Source organism: Syngnathus floridae, chromosome 1 (assembly GCF_059516105.1).
Source record: "Syngnathus floridae isolate MCC-2025c chromosome 1, RoL_Sflo_1.0, whole genome shotgun sequence".
Taxonomy (NCBI): Eukaryota; Metazoa; Chordata; class Actinopteri; order Syngnathiformes; family Syngnathidae; genus Syngnathus; species Syngnathus floridae.
The window spans coordinates 20,909,914-20,930,060 of NC_142413.1; the positions used below are offsets into that span (position 1 = coordinate 20,909,914).

General features: G+C 39.6%; 1 long non-coding RNA gene across 1 annotated transcript in view; it reads left to right on the plus strand.

The window, feature by feature from the left end:
- The first annotated feature begins 2,479 nt into the window (after positions 1-2,479).
- Positions 2,480-20,147, plus strand: part of LOC148404544 (uncharacterized) — a 40,067-nt gene continuing 22,399 nt past the window's right edge. Inside the window, exons 1-2 of the long non-coding RNA XR_015861274.1 lie at positions 2,480-2,636; positions 18,156-18,263. This is a non-coding gene — a long non-coding RNA (uncharacterized LOC148404544). The remainder of the gene's footprint in view (positions 2,637-18,155; positions 18,264-20,147) is intronic.

Sequence of the window (20,147 nt, forward strand, 5' to 3'; positions counted from 1 at the left end):
AACTAGCTCCACTTTGCCATATTGTTAGAGCACGAGGTACATGTCAGCGGGCACACTCTTTGAGTTATGAAGCCTTAAAAGCATTAAACATTTGCCAGCTGTATCATTAAATCCACAAGGCATTAAAAAAATAGAAGCTTCTATTCCTTGATGTGAACAACCGTAAATGCTTTGCTTGTGAACGCAATAACCCTAAAGTTGTAAATGCATGCTATTTTTTTTTTTTTTTTTTTGTCTCGTGATAATAAGTGAAACTGGAAACATTTGCATTTTGATTTACGGTTTACTAGTTCTTGGTATTAGCTGTGATTGAGTCACAGCATTTAACTGCTTGTCTAATCACTGTCCAGGTGTTTCACAAGAGAGGTACGCCATCAAAATTTTGAAGAAAAACTTTCATTTCTAACTTGCAGAAGACTGCCCTATAGTATAGTGACCTTTCAAGACTCGAAAGTGTACATTAAAGGCTCCACAAAGAAAAAGGCTTGGTGAGGTCCAGTTACATTTAAGCCTGTCCGAGTGTGTAAAAGATGAACATTTCTTGAGACGGCAATTGGAATGTGTCGCGGCAAGAAAGGGCACCGTCTCTCACCCACTATTTTTCTCCAGTGTCCATAAAAAGCAACTAATTCACGGTTTAGGAAATGCTGACATTCACTGTAACAAGGGCTTTTCTTTTCAATGGGGAAAAACCCTTTAAGGTACAAATTCAAGGGCGGAAGACTATAACAGTTCATTCCAGTCTGCCAGATGAGTTTTTAGTCGTTTCCTACGGAGGCGTGGGGTTGCCAATGTGGAGTAAATATATTTTGACTGGCAAATATGTTCAAACGAACTTGCCAGTAGATTCAAATTTATTTAGATATGTAGTATTTAAATATATTCCAACGTACTGGCAAATATGTTCAAACATTCCAGCGTTCAAATATACTCACACATAAATTGAAACGTACTCACACATATGTTTGAACAAACTTGGAGCTCAATGCTACAAACATAGCATCTTTCCCATAATGCAACTGGCTATTTACTTCTGCATGCACCTGCATAATGGGGAACAACTGCAGGATGAAATTCATGCACTCCAGTTACATATAAATTATAATATTACAAATAAACATTTTCACTTTTTGAACATAATTTTGAACATAATGGTATAATATAGGCCAAATGCTTGCAACAAAATATGTTTTTTTTTATTCACGCGTGCACATGTCAATACCTTGTGGCATTATAGGAACAATGGAAGAAATAAAACTCTTAAGTTGGAGGACCAGTGTATAGTAGAATTGACTGAATTGACCATCTGTTTACTGATACCTGTTTGTGGTTGTGTAACACCACTGTATAAGACAAATACCACTTCTGCTCCAGTTGCAACAGAGCATAATCCAATGGAGCATCATTCTCATGGTGGAGTAATGATTACACATAATTAGTGAACGTGTGCACGCCTGTCCTTGTTACTTGCTATGTTGCAAGAGTCGCCTCTCAAAGATAAATAGGTGCATTTAATGTGTGACTCCAGTGAACGTCTGCGGTTGCTTCCTCTCCCAGGACGAATGATTGGATACCGGCTCATTAGCAAGCATGTGGACTTGAGTCTCGTTAAGGAGCCCAAATGGATAGATTTATCTAATTACATTTGACATGTCATTAAGTACACATAATGCAGGAGTAAGCATGTGCGCTTCGACAGATGCAAGCAGTCATTGAGCCATAATCTCAAGATTTAAATCTTGCCTATAAAACCGGAAATAATGTACGTACCCTCCATTGTGGGGGTTACATTCCAGACCATCTCTCAATAAGTGAAATCTCAGATATAGAAATACTTTATTTACAGTACAAAAATATTGGCATGTTTTCCTCGCATTGATAGCTCTTAATTACTTCCAACACATTTTTAGCACAATGTTAAAAACATAGTATATGAAGATGGCGAGAGCAATGTGTAATATAAATATTGTGCAAGAGTTGTGTGTTTACAGGAAACAAATCCCAGTTTTCCAAACCAAATGATCATGTCATAATATATATCAATATTACTGCCCAAAGAGATACATTACAAAAGGAACCACCACTTTCTGTAGGATTAAAAAGCAGGATTACAGCAAATGATATTCAATAGTTTTCAACAAAAATTCACAATTTTGTCCTTCTTGCAATTTTACACCATCTCAGACTAAATAAGTGTCCAGCAATCTAGTAGTCAAAAATAACATTACAGAAACGCGCAAAAAAGTACAAAATAAAACGCACTTGGAGGACTTGACGGAGTCAGATTTACTCCACCTTGTTTTCTTCATCCAACAACCAGCTTGCTACTTGCTCATGCGTATCAGCTGCTATGGAAATATTAGTATTCAACATGCAAATTGAATTCATGCATGTGCCAGTTTCTTTGCGTTACACATCAAAGCTCATACTGGCATATGCATAATAAACTCTGAATGCATTTGTCTTGGGCTTTCTTCTCTAAAGAAAGTGGTCTTTAAATGCAGCACTCCCAAGCATCATCAAGCCTCTATTTACCATCCAGCTTTGAGCGTTTAGGCGTGAGCCGATCCGATGTGTGAATTGCATTGAAATCAGTTGAAGGCTGCGGAATGAGGAAAGAGGCACAGGGGATGCAGGTGATTTATGCCGTCATTAATATTTACATGTTGTATGCGTATTGTATATCTGCCATGCACTGCTTCATTATTTAACAGCCACGGTCTTTAGTGCGTCCAACTCCAAAGTCATTGATGCTTCAGTGATGCAGCGAGCAAGCCTGTCCTCATGCATATACCTTAAGAATGGATGTACCGTAATTTCCGGACTATAAGTCACGTTTTTTTTCATAGTTTGGGTGGGGGGGCGACTTATACTCAGGAGCGACTTATATGTTTTTTTTCACAAATTTTTACTTGATCATTAAGACATCACTTACAAGTATAGTTGACCACTTCCCATGTTATCTTTAGTATAGTTGATCACTTCACATGCTTTTATATCTTTATCTTGAACATATTCAAAACATAAAAAATAGAGAAAACATCAAATAAAGCAATTAACACTTTAAAGCACCATATCCAAGTCCACTGTCTGCTGTATGTACACTTGCTCCATTTTTGCTCCTCTTATATTTATTATTATTATTTATTATTATTTGTTTATTTATCATTTATTCAACACTCTTATTTATTCATTGTTTGTGCCTTCTTGGGTTTTTTTTTGTGTTGCTTGTATGCATATGTGTACTATCTCACCGAGGGATAGTGGAAACGTAATTTCAATCTCTTTGTGTGTCTTAGTATATAAAAAAAAAAAAAATCGACGATAAAGCAGACTTTGACTTTGATAAAACAACCAAAAAAAATTACATTTTCAGACGAAACTGGATGAGGGCGCTCTAAATTTCACTGTTGGCCGTGACTCATCAACTGGGTGGGCTTAAGAAAAATGGCACCAAAAAGAAACTCATATTTTGCAGGTTACAAACTTCAAGTTGTAAAATATGCAGCTGAAAACAGTAATCGAGCAGCGGAAAGAAAGTTTGGAGAACCGTGATGTACCAATGGATTACTATTTCAAGTGATGTCAGTAGCGCGGCGCGGCGGTTGTTTACATACAAACGTGCCCACATAAGGACTACCGGCATCATTAGCGGTGATCATTTCTAAGTGACACGGAGGACAAAGAGTTTGAAGGAATTAAGGATTTGGAGTGACATAGAAGGTTTGAAAAACTATTATGGCTTTTACGCACGCTCGGTCCTACTCTACTGAGTCGGGGGCCGGCGCTCGGCCGAGTGGCTGTCCGCAAACGGTGCGCGGGGCTCGGACATGGCCATTACGCACGCCCGGTCTATCTGGAAGTCCACGCCGCCACACGCTTGGAAGTTTGTTTTGTTTAATAAAGAGCCGTTTACCAAACCCACGTCTATCCTTGTACTTTGTTAACGCTACAATATAGTTATATACTAGATCTGTGGAATAAAGACGAGGCTGACGTCAGGGCGCACGCGCGGCGATGTTGACAAAGGACGAGGAATTTGATCGATGGATTTAATGGAATTAAAGTGCACGGATGGTTTGATAATATTATTGGCTTGTATTGTAGTTATTTGAAATATAGTTTATCTATCGTTATATGAGCCTGTGGAATATTTTAAAGTGCAAGCGCCCTCAGCAGTGCGCACCCATTGTTGACAAAGAACGATCGATGGATTTAATGAATTGGAGTGACACCGATGGTTTTATAAACATGTTATTCATGTAATAGTTGTCCTTAATCACTCTATATGTTACGTCAGGCCCGTTCTCAGCTCTTTGTTTGAGTTTGTCACGTTAGCATACCTATCGTTTAGCCTGTTGTTGCTATTTAATGAATTGGAGTGACACCGATGGTTTTATAAACATGTTATTCATGTAATAGTTGTCCTTAATCACTCTATATGTTACGTCAGGCCCGTTCTCAGCTCTTTGTGTTTGTCACGTTAGCATACCTATCGTTTAGCCTGTTGTTGCTATTTAATGAATTGGAGTGACACCGATGGTTTTATAAACATGTTATTCATGTAATAGTTGTCCTTAATCACTCTATGTTACGTCAGGCCCGTTCTCAGCTCTTTGTTTGAGTTCGTCACGTTAGCATACCTATCGTTTAGCCTGGTGTTGTTATCGTTTAGCCTGTTGTTGCTCGTTCATGACTGTTTTTGGTGTGGGATTTTGTCGAATAAATTGCCCCCAAAATGCGACTTATACTCCGGAGCGACTTATATATGTTTTTTTTTTCACTTTTTGGGGCATTTTATGGCTGGTGCGACTCATACTCCGGAGCGACTTATAGTCCGGAAAATACGGTATTTCCTCAAATAAAGGCCTCTAATTCTAATAGATGTCGTTTCTCAATTAACTGCTAGTTGTGTCTTTCGCTTGGGAATTTGCATTTACACAAGTGATTTTAATTTCTCCCGTTTCACTGTAACATACAAGAAACTTAAATTATTAATCGGAAAAACATGTTTGTACAAATGCCTTTTCCCAAAGTCAATCAAAATGCCGTGTGTGTAGGTGTATGTCCATGTTGGTGTTCTAGAGCCATTCAATTTATTTGCTCTACACTATCAATCTACATTGATTGTTGATGTTTCACTGCATTTCTCTATAATGTTTTTTTTCTCGTGTTTAATTGTAATACACAAGTGTAATATTTTTGTTCCTTTCAAAATATACACAGCCTCCGTTCGGGGCCATACATGTGAACTAAAAACATTTGAGGTTCCCATATGAAAACGAGAGGCCACCTTCTTATCAGAGAACTCTGCAGCCATGTCTGATTTAAGCTTCACCCCAGCTAGCATGAAAGATTCAAACGATATTTGGATCAGATCAGGATTCTCTTTGATCCAGGTCAGTATGGAGCTACGAGACCAGAGCTTTTTTTTTTTCTCTCCTGCAAGGCTGAGATGGAAGCAGACATTCTCTTCTCTAACCTGTTTTCTTTTCTTCACAATATTGCCAACTGTTCAACTTAAACTTGCTCCCTGCGCCTGTGAATGAAAATTCCAAAGAAAGAAAACCTCCCCCATGTTCACAGTTAGGCTGCACTTTTTGTGCCATACTTGCACTGGGCATGAAAGAAAATCATCTTACATTTACACCTATGGACAATTTAGAGCCTATAGTGAACCGAGCATGCACATTTTTGGAAGGTAGGAAAGAAAACTTGTACATGTACTGAGAGAACATGCAAACTTCAGAACTTTGAAGCACATGTGCTAACCACTATTTTACAGTGCTCCCCGACTCACAAATCATTCACCACAAGATGACAAGGAATAGAGTTTACAATATTCCTTCTGTGCTGCCATGAGAAATCTCTCCCCTTACTCGCCAAAACATCACGATTAAGTTGGAAATGTCCATCCATCTATTTCCTGCACCACGTATTCTGTAAGTGTCAGGAGAAGCCGACTCTGTGTAAAAGATGGACGATGCTATGGATTGGTTGTCAATTAGTCATAAAAAGCAAAGTCAAGGAATTGTATCACAACGCCATGAGTTAAAAATCAAAAAAGTACAATTGAAATCAAACCCGTTCACCAATTCATTCATTTTCTATTGCCCTTGTCCTCATTTGAGTTCTCAAATGAGTCAGAGTACATCCCAGTTGACTTTTGGCTAGAGACAAAATGTCTGCCAAACCAAATGTTGTGGGTTCCATACTGAGCCCCTGGGACTGTGCCCAAGTGTCATTGAGCAAGTTACTGAACATCTAGTTGTTAGGGTGGCACTGAGAAAGCACTTGAAGTGCCCTAAAGTGCTCTACAAGTCAAATATAATCATCATAATTTCTGGACTATAAACCACACCAGCTAAAATTAGGGGAAAATCCTGTTTTGTTCATTATCATATTATCCATCTTACAAAAACAAATCCTCTAACAATATGATATATCAATGAAAAATCCGTAGATAAGCCACACCGGACTATAAACTGCAGGGTTAAAAGCTTGTGCAAAACGTAGCATCTTATAGTCCAGAAATTACAGTACTTGAAGCTTATAGAATAATAGTGTCAGAAAAGGATGTAACATTCGGGGAAAAAATAGACATGTTTTACAGGAACGTTTTGCGGTAAAATGATGTTGAGTTATATGGCTCACCTTGAGCAAAACCAGCTACTGCTTTGTTCATTCTGAAGTTGGACAAAAAAAAAAGGACAAAGCAATGTTTTGCAAAAGGGATCTTACACACTTAAACACTGCCACAGCATTCATTTTGGGTTTTATGAGAAACCGTTTCCCCTTTCTTCTAAGGTGGAGCTGGCTTGTTCTCATTTGGGTCGCAGGCGAGCCTATCTCAGCTGACTTTGGGCACATATAAAAAACATTCACAACAACGGTGTACTTGGGAGGATATAGTGAAAGCCATCTTTCGACCTAAAAAAGATATCAAGAAAGATATTAAAAGTCAATTTAGCATTTCCAACATCTTTGCTATTGCAAGCGATTGCACATTTCACCTTCGTAAACAGCAGCGGTATCTGTTTTTTGCAATCTTAAGACAATCCTCATTAACTATTGTCGCGATACCTGCTGTTGCAGCAATTCATAGGCGGCACTGGTTAGCACGTCCGCCTCACAGTTAGGAGGGTGCGGGTTCGATTCCACCTCCGGCCCTCCCTGTGTGGAGTTTGCATGTTCTCCCCGGGCCCGTGTGGGTTTTCTCCGGGCACTCCGGTTTCCTCCCACATTCCAAAAACATGCTTGGTAGGCCGATTGAAGACTCCAAATTGTCCGTGAGTGCGAATGGTTGTCTGTCTCTGTGTGCCCTGCGATTGGCTGGCAACTGGTTCAGGGTGTCCCCCGCCTACTGCCCGATGACGGCTGGGATAGGCTGCAGCACGCCCGCGACCCCCGTGGGGACTAAGCGGTTCAGAAAATGGATGAATGGATGATGAAATCATAACAAAATGTAAGTAAAACACATCGTGGCTCAGATGTTGTTTATTAATTGTATTAATTGAATTACTTAAATAAATGAGTGGTTTTTTTTTTATAATGTACATTTTTGACACTCAACTGAGTTTCCACTGTGGAGTGTTGACACAGTCTGGAAAATCACATAAAATTAAAAAGCAGGTGCAAACACGGACTTAAATAGAAGGCTTTTTATGTTTTCTGTTAGCTCAGGCTTGAAAGTGAAAATCTTTTCGACCATCTATTACTCCTATTTGACCTTCTGCTGTCAAACATCACTCCACTCGTCATTTTGCGAAACATTCTCCTCTGAATTGCCTAGATGTTTTCCCAAACCATCTTCAGGCACATTTAATGACTTGCAGCTTCAGCCTCCCCCTGGCTGGCACATGAGGGCTTTTAACAAGATCCTGGCTTTTCGCGCTTTCTTCATTCTGCCATGCCTGCACCCCTTTTCTTTGCTTCCCCCTGTAATTTTGCATGTATTCAAAGAGAAAAGTGCACTGATGCCTGAGATGGAAAATAGTTAAATAAAGTCTCCTTTGCCTTTTTATTTAATAGAAAGTCTTCACACTGGCAGCCCCTGTTAGGATTCTTTTCATAGAGTTCCTCCTCCAACTATGAACTGACTTAATGAACAGGTATGTTCTTTTCGGTTCAAATTGTGCTCTGTCCATTTCTTTGCTCATTCAGTTCACTTGAGCTTGGTTATTAACTGAAATGAGTTGGGCAACTAATACTATTTGAAGATTCCGGATTTGTTTGTACCTTCTAATAATTGTTATCAAGATCAGCGGTTCATAATCATGCGGCCACACAGACAAAACAAAAAGATTTTGGTGTTGTATATTGTTTTTGTGTGTGTGTGTGTGTGTGTGTGTGTGTGTTTGTGTGTATGTGTGTGCGTGCGTGCGTATCTGTTTCTCTCTCAAGCTGCTGCACCGCCCCTGAAGTAACCTTTGAAAATCTTTAATCCCTCACGTGTGACCATTGGCTTTTGAGGAAAGTTTAATGATATTTATTATTTAATTTTATTGTCTAACAGAAGTGTTAGTCATTGACTTGTTGTTGGTTTAAAAACGAGACTTTTGTTGTGGCACATTAAGGAGGGCCTGATGTCCGCCGGGCTTGAATGTCAATTCATATCTAACAACAAATTGAAAACCAACAAAATCACCTCGGGCTCCCTGCAATTTAATTACAGACGGCATTGAGAGTTATCGATCAGTCACAGCGATGAAAGGAGATTATAAATACTCATCATCAGTTAGCATACTCAGAAGGCTCGCTAAATCTGTCCTGATTGATTCCAAAGATGGACCAACACAGATGAGCTTTAGATTGTTTGGGGAACTGTGATTTTTTTGGTATTAAATTGATTTTCTGGATGTTCCTCAAGGGAAAATGTGGGTCATATAGAGTAGAAAACGTACATTCTATACCTTTCAATATCAACCATTGGCATGCCACCGGAAAGCCTTTTGGCCCTGACCTTGGCAAAGATTATTCAAAGGTTTTGTGTTTTAATATTATTCACAACCTTCTTGGAAGTATCCCAGAAAGACTTAATAAATATGACATTTATCTGTAAAGGTTATGAGGAAAAAGGCTATCAGAAAATATTGGTTCTGGAGATACTGCCCCACTGTGGGCATTCTTATCAGCATTGTGATGTTCTGGCGCAAATTACTTACTCCAAATGCCTCCAAAGAGGCAGGAACAGCATGTTCATTTACCCAATGAGACTATTTATAAATATTTCATGTATCTTGTGTAGTATATTCTTTTACATGAGGTATGTTTTCTTTTCCGTGAACATCATCCTTAGACCTTTGTTTTGTTTTTTTCCTTGTCAGTATTTAGTATTTGTCTTTTGTTTTGCCTGATTGTTTTCTATTACACCTTTTCACATTTCTATATTTTAAACCGTAATAATGTTAAAGATTGGGGGAAAAAAATCTGGACAGCAAGAGCAGCTTTCGAATACCTACATCCCTCATCATGATTTCAGAAAGACAGTTTCCCTGCAATTGACTGGCAATCAGCCCGCGGTGCACCTTACCTTTCACCCAAAGTCATCTCAGTTAAGCTCCAGGTACCCATTTCACCTTTAGGAGGCCAAATACTCTGGAAAATGGATGGATAGATACAGCCAAGATCTTGTTTCCTTTTTATGGTGCGCCCATAATGTCTGTGACCCCACCCCATTGTCTGGTCCTGCCATTATTTTATTTTCCACCTTCAAACTTCGACCTCGCCACCTTGTGCTGCACGTGTCACAACACTGTCTCCTTGCCACGGCGCAGTTGGCTTTAAGAGAGATGAGCGAGATCAACGGGGATTTCTATCTGCCCTTGAGCTTGATCGATCTCTCGCCCTAGTACATTTTATTGTTGTTGAGCAGCCCGCCGCCATCCGCCCGTAGCCTGTAAATCGGACTTGTGCCAATTTATTTGCATTTTCTCAAGTACAACTCAAATCTCTCATAGCCTCAAAGCCTCCAGTCATTGACATTGTCTGAGCGTTACGATCAGGTAATGGTTATCCATAAAGCCATTATCTTAAGCCTCACGGACACATTCCAACGCAGATGTTTGAAATTATATGTGGATGGATTTCAAAGACTCTTGCGTTCATTTGATCTATCTGTCCTTGCCATACTTTATGCACTGAGCTGGCCAAATAAGTTCGTAGTCCAGAAAAAGTCACTTTGTTAGCAGCCTTTCAATATTGCCATGCAACAGTGAAATTGAAAGTGAATATTCACTTACTAAGCAAATGGCAGTCACAGGACAATATCGACAAACAGCAATTTCCGCTCACATTAACATCTATGGTCACTTATTAGTGAAACTAAAATGTGTGTTGAGGGCGGAAGGACACAGAATCAGTTCAGAAGATCAGCGCACGATTCAAATTTGTAACTCTGACACATGCGCTAACCAGCTTAACCTGTTGTGCACCAACGTGCCATTTATAGACTTAGACTTAGACTTAGACTTAGACTCAACTTTATTAATCCCTTGGGATTGCTCCTTCAGGGAAATTCTGTGTCCAGTAGCAGTAAATACAAAATATACAAAAAAAACTATATACGAGATAAAAATATACAGAAACATGCAGAAATATACACAGTGCAAAAATTAGCAAATGAAATGTAAAAGAGGCAAAAACATAAATTAGGTAAGAAGATTGAGGGAGGTAAAAACACTACACAGTAGTTGCCATGTATTTATCTGCAAATATTTAGTGAGTATTGTATCTAAAAGATGACAAACGTATTTCTGACCACTTTCTTGATGGGGAAAGGACCTCTAAGAATAATTAGGCTACAGCTTTGGGCTGAATTTTGTCCCTTATTCCATCACTCAGTCTTTCTTCTACTGTCAGTGTTGCTGTCAGTCACGGCTGCAGTGAACCATGATGCAGCAACAGACGGAGCAACTATTAAGGCAATAGCAGTGACTTTAATTCTTGTAGTTTATTGGCTGAATCAGCCGACCGCAGCTGACATACATACCTCATGACCGTGCTTCTTGTGTATCTGTGTCGCGACAATGAATGATGGAAATGATAGACTGGGATAGATTCACCGCTACCCTCTGATGGACCGGACGGGGGTTACAGCCCGTTGTTATCTTCATCTTTGTCTTCAGCGTGGAAAAAGGTAGTGCGTCAGGCCTCTCCATCAAGTCTGGTGACACTATGTGACGGTGTGTGACACTCCCGTCTCCACCCATATACTTCCAACGTCACCACATTCACCACTGTCAGCTTCCTTAAGTGCCACTCACGTTTTTTGTCCAACCTTGTGCAGCTGCTATAAATTGCGCAATCTTTCCTGTAACTATAACTAGATCTACAGATATACCCACCCATCCTTACCATTCCATCAGAATTGTTGCACCCCTGTGCCCCTGTACAGAATGATGGAAAAAAATAAAAACCACAAAGACTTATTTTATGTAGTTTATGGAGAAGAACAAACAATACAAATCACAAAATGTTTTGTTTTTTAATGGACAGTGATGCTACTAGCAATTACAATGTCAAACAAGAAACAACTGCGGTGAATGGCATTATAGAATTAACCATCGCCAAATATACAAAAAAATATATATATATTTTTTTTCTAACATACCCGCCTAAAAAAAACATGGCAAACTTCCTCAAAGAAGCCTTGAACAATAGCTTACTCTGTCATTACTGGCATAAAATGAGCGGGATAATGATTTAATGGTCTCCATGGAAGAGACGCAATCTCTTTAATTGGTTAATGGACCATACTTTAGCCAGTAGTTTGGAAGAGAGGGGGAGAGGGTGATCCATTTAGTTTCCTCCCTACATGTTGCCAAATTGATTCAAGTGACTCTGAAAGAAATCTTTTGTCATCTTTGTCGTGGTTTGCATCACCATGGCCCCCAAATTTCATCACTAGCCTACTCGTGGAGACACACCGTAAGTTAAGAAAAAAGACCTGGTAGCAAGATGCTGTTGATTTGGAGCTATAGTTTGCAGTGAACTGTAAAAAGTAAAATACATTATATATAATGGTGGTTAGATTATATTCAATAATCTCTAATCAAGGCAAATATTCTTGTTCTTTGTCCTCTTTTCATTTATTTTCTGAGGTTTTTGTTCCCCAGTTTTAGTAGTGTTGAAAAACAAATGTCTGATCAAAGTTTGAGATTGGGCGACGCCATTTTCATTCCCCCAAAAATATTTGTCGTCATGAAAGGCACTCTAAATGCAGAGAGATAATTCGATGAGATTCTGCGACCTGTGGCAATCCGATATCGCCACAATCTGGGACCGATAGAGTGATGTTTATCGGAGACTACAGGCCTCTTTGGGAAGTCAATTCTTCTGACCCTTTATCCCATCTTTCCTGAATCTTTGCGAAAAATGTCACGAGATGAAAAGTTTCTTTCAATTAGAGGATAAATTGATTGCCACTCCCTTTTTGTCTAAACAAGGTATCGCACGATAGCAAGTATTACTAGTTAAAGTGGTGAAATAACTATTTTCCAAAGATTGACTATAAACAAGTGCCTTTTCCCACTTCATCAGTAATCTTTGTCACTGGCCTGTTGCTTTAAATGTTATCAAGAATTATATGTATAACGTGCTCACGAAGGTTGATCAAGTATTTCTTCTCACAAAAGGCTGAAATTATTGAGGTACCATTGCTGAGCATTTTTATAATTCCAACAACTTTCCTCCAATTACTTCTGTGTCATCTCACTTGACTAGGAAAATTAAGAAAAGTGTCAGATTCAGAAGAGGCCCTGTCTCCAGAACGATGTTGGAGAAATGTGACTGGCCTGTGGACAATTTGGATCTCGACCAAACTTTGCAATTCCCAGTTTGGCTAGGCTAACATCTGACGGCAGCTCTTGTGCGACTGGGTTCATTGTGATGACATAATTTCTTGACCCCCCCCTCCATGTTCAATTAATGGCTGAAAATTTCTATACCAACTCTGGCTCCACACACAACATTCCACACAACAAAAATGATTGCTATAAACCACAGATATTGGTGCTTTAGTCGACTAAGTCTATAATGATGACTTCAATTATATAGTCTATCAAAAAGAGTTCATATACTAGCAAGAGCAGAATAATCTGCTTGGCATCGACAGTGAACATTTGGCACATTTTACACATACTTGGTTGAGCTGCTCATCCCTCAAATAGATTTTAAATGGGGCATCATTTAAGAGGCACATAAACAGGCTTTCCAGTGATATAAAATATACTGCCAAAGGTGTGTAAAAAACAGAGATGGTCACAAGAGCCCGGCACATCCTCCTCACACACTGCTGTGGGACGGCGTCCCACTCATTATCGTTATGGTCCACTAGCATAAATTCCTTCCATATAGGTGGTATAGTAACACATCACATATATTTACGATTATCTACAAAAATGTAGATGCCACCCCACAACAGAATTGCATGTTTGTACAAAACCAAAACATAATAAGTTTGTCCAACCAAATCCATCAGTCAATCAGTTTATATTTTCTGCTTGTTAAATGGTGTTGGGTCATTCCACACTCTTGCAACATATTCTCTAAGTTGCACTCCGAAGGGCCGTGACCTCCAAAGTCAAAATAAGTCGCCCGGGGGCCTCGAACGACACTTTCTTTGAGACGTCAGTCAGCATCATCGCCTCCGTTTTGACAGTAAAAGATGGGAAATACTCAGCCCGTTTTACTCCTATTTATCTCTGTGGATGGATAAAATGGTTTTATTTGATGTCTCTGCCTCCTTTTGATGCCTACCAATTGATGGGGTTCTCCCCAAATTATAAATTATGAGACGTTTTACTAGATTTATGTTGAATTGCAATACATGAATAAGAAGAAACCCGCCCTTAAAGACCACCAAGTGCTGACTGTACACTTGAATTTAGTGTTGTTGGCACCCTGTCATGGCACCCTTTCATTGCAGATAATAATACTGATGGTAATCTGTGTTTGACACAAATGTGGTCATATATACCGTAATTGCCGGACTATAAGCCGCGACTTTTTTCCAAAATTTTGGACCCTGCGGCTTATAGTCAGGTGCGGCTTATATAAGATTTTTTTCGTGATTTTTGTGATGACTTGATCACTTTTACTCTTAACACTATTATATACAGTAAAAGCTACAAAACAAACTGACAAATAACTCGTTTTCAAATCAGACGAGTAAAAACTGGTCAAATATTTCTAAAAAAAGCTATTATTAAAAGTGAAGACAATTTGCAATTCTAGTAATGACACACGAATTTGATGCACAATTTGTCTTCGCGGGCCACATAGAATGATGTGGTGGGCCGTATCTGGCCCCCGGGCCTTGAGTTTGACACCTGTGCTCTAAACCCTTTCTCTTACTCTGCCATATCACTCAGAGATTACACAAAGCAGTGGCGCTGTTTGGACAATCTGCATTGTAATTGTACTAAGTTCATCTTGTTTTTCCTTTTTTTAATCACTTCACTGGTTTCTTTTAAATCAAACAAGTTATTTGATAATAACTTGTTTGATATAAAAGAAACCAGTGAAGTAATCTGCATTGTATTAAAACCCAATCAATCAGCATTTAAATTCAATTCTTCTGACATTTTGCTCACCAAAAACAGGTTGTAATGAATGTGAACTTTTAATGCATTTTATTCAGAAGGTTACTTTGAACCTTAAACGGCGGCGCGGCGTACTTATGGATTTTTACGGCCTCCGGCCTCCAGGAGGCGCTCTAGCAAGAAGCAAGAACGAGACAGGCGAAGAAGAGATAATGCGCCGAAGAAGACGTGCTAGTTTTTGTTTACATTTCGCGCATCACGCGATCAAGACGGACATTACTGAAAGGAAGCCTTTATACACAAACCGTCATCATGGGGGACAAAATAAATGCATATGATGCAGCTTTTAAGCCAAAGGCAGTCGATGTAGATGACATTATCTTGTGTCTACTCTGGAGCGTACTTATGGATTTTTACGGCCTCCGCTCTCCAGGGGGCGCTCTAGCAGGAAGCAAGAGCGAGACAGACGAAGAAGAGATAATGCGCCGAAGAAGACGTGATCGTCTCGCGCATCACGCACACACCCACGTTAACACAAAGACAGGAAGCTTTTATACATAAACCGTCATTATGGGGGATAAAATAAATGAATATGATGCCGCTTTTAAGTTCAACTTATTTATTCAAAGCTAACATTGTGAGCTAACTAAACTTGGTACAGCGCTGTTTACCTTTGTGTTTTTGATGTAGTGTTTCACACATCCCCGGTCAAACTGCAAGTGCATGGCTCTTGCGTGAAACTACTCCTGGCAATGTCACCAAAGTGCTTGGTTGGGTGTTGCCAGTGGCCGGACTCCAGTCATCACTTGCAAGTGGCTCTGAATCTTTGGCTAATCTTGTTGATTATGTCATTGAAATTTAAAGATTATTATCGAGAGACGTGCAGGCACTCCAGTGGTCCAACTACTGTATTTATATACAAACAGCAGAGTCCATTTTCCATATGTCCTCTGTAATACTTAAATCCTCAAAACTTTCAGAGGCTATCTCTCTCCCTCCCTCTCTTTCTAAATGATTGTGCTGGCAATCGCATAAAAATCCCTTTACAGCCTCACACTCAAGTGGTAGACTTGAATTCTATCTTTTTTCTTCTTCTTCTTCGCAGTGGCATTGCAGCATACAGATTCAAGAGCATGAACCTGTGATATTGGGTCTCCGTCTGACGCAAAGTGTTCTCGACCGAAGGTCAAGGTTTCATAAAACGAACAATCGCTGGCTCTAGGCAATTTTAATTGAATATGTTTTCGACTTGGCCTAATATGAGAAGTTGAGAAAATGTTCAAAGCACATTTTGGATCAGGGAAAGTTAACAACCCCAGCGAATGTCATTTAAATTTAGGTTGGGAGTTATTTTTCAAGGGAGAAGATCTCCTATGTGGATAGCACTTTCAATAGGATGTAGTACTTATGGGTGGAGGAGTCTTCAATCACAGTCTGTGTTTGATTTCTGTGTTGATTTGGAATCTGCGGTTTTCAACAATTCGTCGAAAAACAGGTTTTCGGCTGTTCACTGGCCCTCCCATCAATGGCATTTTTTTAAATTTCATTGGGGAAAGATGATCATCTTTAAGGTGATAGTTAATTCTTATCCACAAATTCAACTCGTATTTCAAGGCTCTGTGGTAATTGTGAATCTGAAGGTTTTATTGCGGGGTGGGGCTTTATAAACACGTCTGAGGTTTTATCTTATTTAGAATTGGTGGCCAACTGAAATGCACTCACAATCTATATAAGGTCCACGGGCCTTAGGTTGCCCACCACTGCTTTAGTTCACTGACTGCGTGAGAAAGTCGAGCTTCTGAATCTTACTGTGATGGTCTGATTTGGAAGACAAGAGCAACAAAAAAGCTAAATTGTCCTAAATGCAGTGTACTTTCCATTTGATTGTTTTACTTTGATGGATGCACTCTGGGTTGTCGGCCTAAGCCTCCATGTGAACATGACGTTTAAGAGTCAGCAAATGCATCGTACACCGGCAATTCATCATCATTGTTGAAGCTCAAAACAAAATGTACTCTCAGAGTGAGACATCAATAAGCTTCCATGAAGCAATTGCCTCCTCTTAGAAATACACAGAAAAACGAATGGAACGATGGGTGTGGAAGGTGGTCTCCATTGCAGACAATTTGTCAAGCTGTTTTGGTACGAGGTCTTATACTAAATATTAAGACAAAATGAAGAACCTGTGTTTGATTTTCTATTTCATGCAACTGGCCCTTAAAATCTGCTCAAAAATCTGAATAGATGTTTTTTAACAGTAAAAGTATACAGTAAAGACATTTGAGAACCCGCATTTGAAATGGTGACTAGAATTCTGATCTTTTCACAATGTTCCCTCTCTTGTGGTTGGTTCACTTGAGCAGTGCAGGTTTGGGATTGGAAACTATCAAGCCTTGGGTTTATGACTGAAGACCATACATCAGTAATCAATGAGTCTTAGCACCCGTCATTTGGTACACTCGAGGAAGCGTCATTCCTGCTTTGTGTGCGCCATACACACTTTGATTCAGTCTTCTCAGGGCAACGTCACGCTGCTCATTTAACGACCGCTGGAGCTGTAATCGGCCGAGTTGAAAACTCAACGCTTTGAAGATGGCGCTGACTCTTCAAAAGACCACTACAGAGACGAATTAGATAAAGCTGTCTGAGGGGCCGCGCACCTGCAGCTCTCAACATGGAGCCTCTTCATTCATTTGTCAAGTCCTGGAAATGGAGGAGGAGGCACAAGACGTTCCCTCTATTTTACTAGCATTAACGGTCCACAAAGAAGCCTCACAGATGCATGGAACAATGAGTCGGCATTTTCTAACGGCACTCCGTTGTGAGAATACACAGTGAATATAGAAAGTCTACACAGCCCTGTTCCAATACCAGGTTAAGTTGAGACCACAATAAATAATTTCAAAACTTATCCTACCAGTAATGTGATCAATTCCCTCAATTGGAAATAATTAAATTATTTTCGAGAGGGGAGTTGAAAACTGAGATAATGTTGTTGCACAAGTGTTTACCGCTATTCCCTCTGGAGAATGTTTTTTGAAAGTCAAACAATTTAAAAGTCAACCATTAATCAAGGTGATGAAGTTCTCTCAGCCAGCCACGTTATCTTCATTGCAGGAGAGCAACAGCAAGGCCAGAGGCAGTGGCAAACATCATAACTGTGGAAAAATCCACAAAAATAATCAAACAAGTTGCCGACAGTCCCACTACACAGATGTTTACAGGCTCTTCACTGTCTTCTCACAAGTTCACCCCTCAGTTACTCCATTTGTAAGCTGTTTCGTATTCATAACGCAAGGCCGACGTAGGCGGTGTCTCCAGACTCCCCTTTTTTTCTTTGTGCTTCTTCTTCTTCTCTTGCTGCAAGATGCATTATTAGAGGAAACTTACCAGGATGCAGCAGCACTTGCTCATCAAAACACCCAGCCGAGAATGAGCACATCACAATCACTTGTTCCCCCGGTGAAACACACTGCCTCCGGTGTGTGTGTGTGTGTGTATGCGTGCATGTCTGTGTGTCTTATCCGAGCCAGCGGGTGAAAATAAACACCAAGCCACATCAATTTTCACTGAGAAAACCTCTGTTGTCTATTCGTATATGTTTGGATTCAGGCGGAAAGCGTGTAGCACCGACTTAGTCATCCCTGCCTTTGGACTTGGTGTCAATGTCAGAACCACATTGGGAGATTTCTCGACAATTGCCTCTCAAAAGGACCACAGGTATAATTTACCTTTTCACACACTGGTCAATCACAGTGCATCGCAGAACATATGTGATTACGCCCAGCTCTATCTATCCATCCATCCATCCATCCATCCATCCATCCATCCATCCATCCATCCATCCATCCATCCATCCATCCATCCATCCATCCATCCATCCATCCATCCATCCATCCATCCATCCATCCATCCATCCATCCATCCATCCATCCACCCACCCATCCATCAGTTTCCTACAGCGCTTTTCTCATGGGCGACCTCGAGCGTATCCCAGCTGAGAGGCTGCACAATGGACAAGTAACCATCCAAAGACAAAGAATCAATCACAATCATAATCCAACACACATTATTGTTATAAGCCATACTCCAGGGTAACTTGGTTAACATGACTAACAACAACACATGACAGTAACAATGAACTTAGAATATTATTTCTTATTCAGCTCTACTCTGGATCTTAAGGTTAAATTTTGAACACTGGTCAAGCTCAAACTGTCATCTGAGATGGCTTTTTTGTCATTAAATATATTTTAACGCTGATTTAAAAACATATCTTTACTTTTTCTTTTAGCACATGCATATATGTAGGTACTTTTATGTTTTGTGTGCTAGCACAATACAGATTTTACGGGTTGTAATTTATAGTTATGATGTTTTACGAAAAAAATTCCACCACTTGCTGAACCTAAACCTCAAGTTACTATTTACAAAATCATGTTCTCCTTCCCACTGTCCAGAGAGTGATATTTATTACCAAAGTGTGACTCCTATTTCCTGAGTCATATAAAGTCCTTGAAAGCCCTCTTGAGGATTATTATATAACTAGTGAGTCATCTCAACACTTTAGCTGTATTTGATAAGAATGTTAAATATTCCATATTTGCCTTTTTGACCACTTTATTAGTCATATCGTCGTAATGAAAAGTGTCAGTCGTGTCACTTTCTACTTGATCTGTTTTGCAGCCTCCTTGGCTGATGCAGACAGCGGTGCTCTATATATGTGAGTCTGGCTCTTGTTGTTGCTGTAAACCGTTAAAATGTTTTGTAGTTTTGATAAAAAAAAACTTTACTTACCTGCTGCCCTCTATCCAGCAAGTTCATTTGGCTGACATCTTTTGGAATCAAGTCTGCACAAGCAGTGAAATGGTGCAGCCAATTGTAGGAAATGGGAATGGGATGCATTACAACCAACTGTGACAGATAAAGCATTTTATGTGTGTTTGTGGTTAGATTCAAACAGTGACGACCCGAAGGAAATTGAAATTTAGCTCACGGTAAGTCGGCCCCTGATGGATGCACCCTCTAAATTACCTTACAAGAAAAGGGGTGAGGGTACCTTTGTAGTAAATCCTGATGGCTTCAGTACACCATGTCTATTTTATATTGACCAATGAGTTGTGTGTTAGTCCCGTAGAAAAAAGGGGAAAAGTAAAAAAAAATAAAAGAATGTAAAAATTTCCAGTATGCCCGATAAATTCAGCCACTTGAGCCCTAACAATGTAATTCGGACTGGTGTAAAATAACAGTGGGTGTTGTTACTTCAAAAATGATGTGAAACTTTACACGCTAAATGATATTCAATGTTTTATATCAACATTTAGTACGTCTCTACACAAGAATTATGTTTAAACCATACTATACATGGGAGTCATCTAAAGGTTGAAGGCAAGTGATTTTTGCTCTCTTCCATTTCTTGAACCCAAAAGCAAACCCAAATAAATGGATACATGCTATTAGTGTAGCTAAAAACCTTGCAGAATCCATTCTAAGTCAGTAATAGAAACTAACTGAATTTGGAGTTCTAAAAATTTTACACTGAAAATGTTTGCTGCTATGCACAATAGGAATTTAACACATGAAAAAGTGTTGCTTGTATAAAAA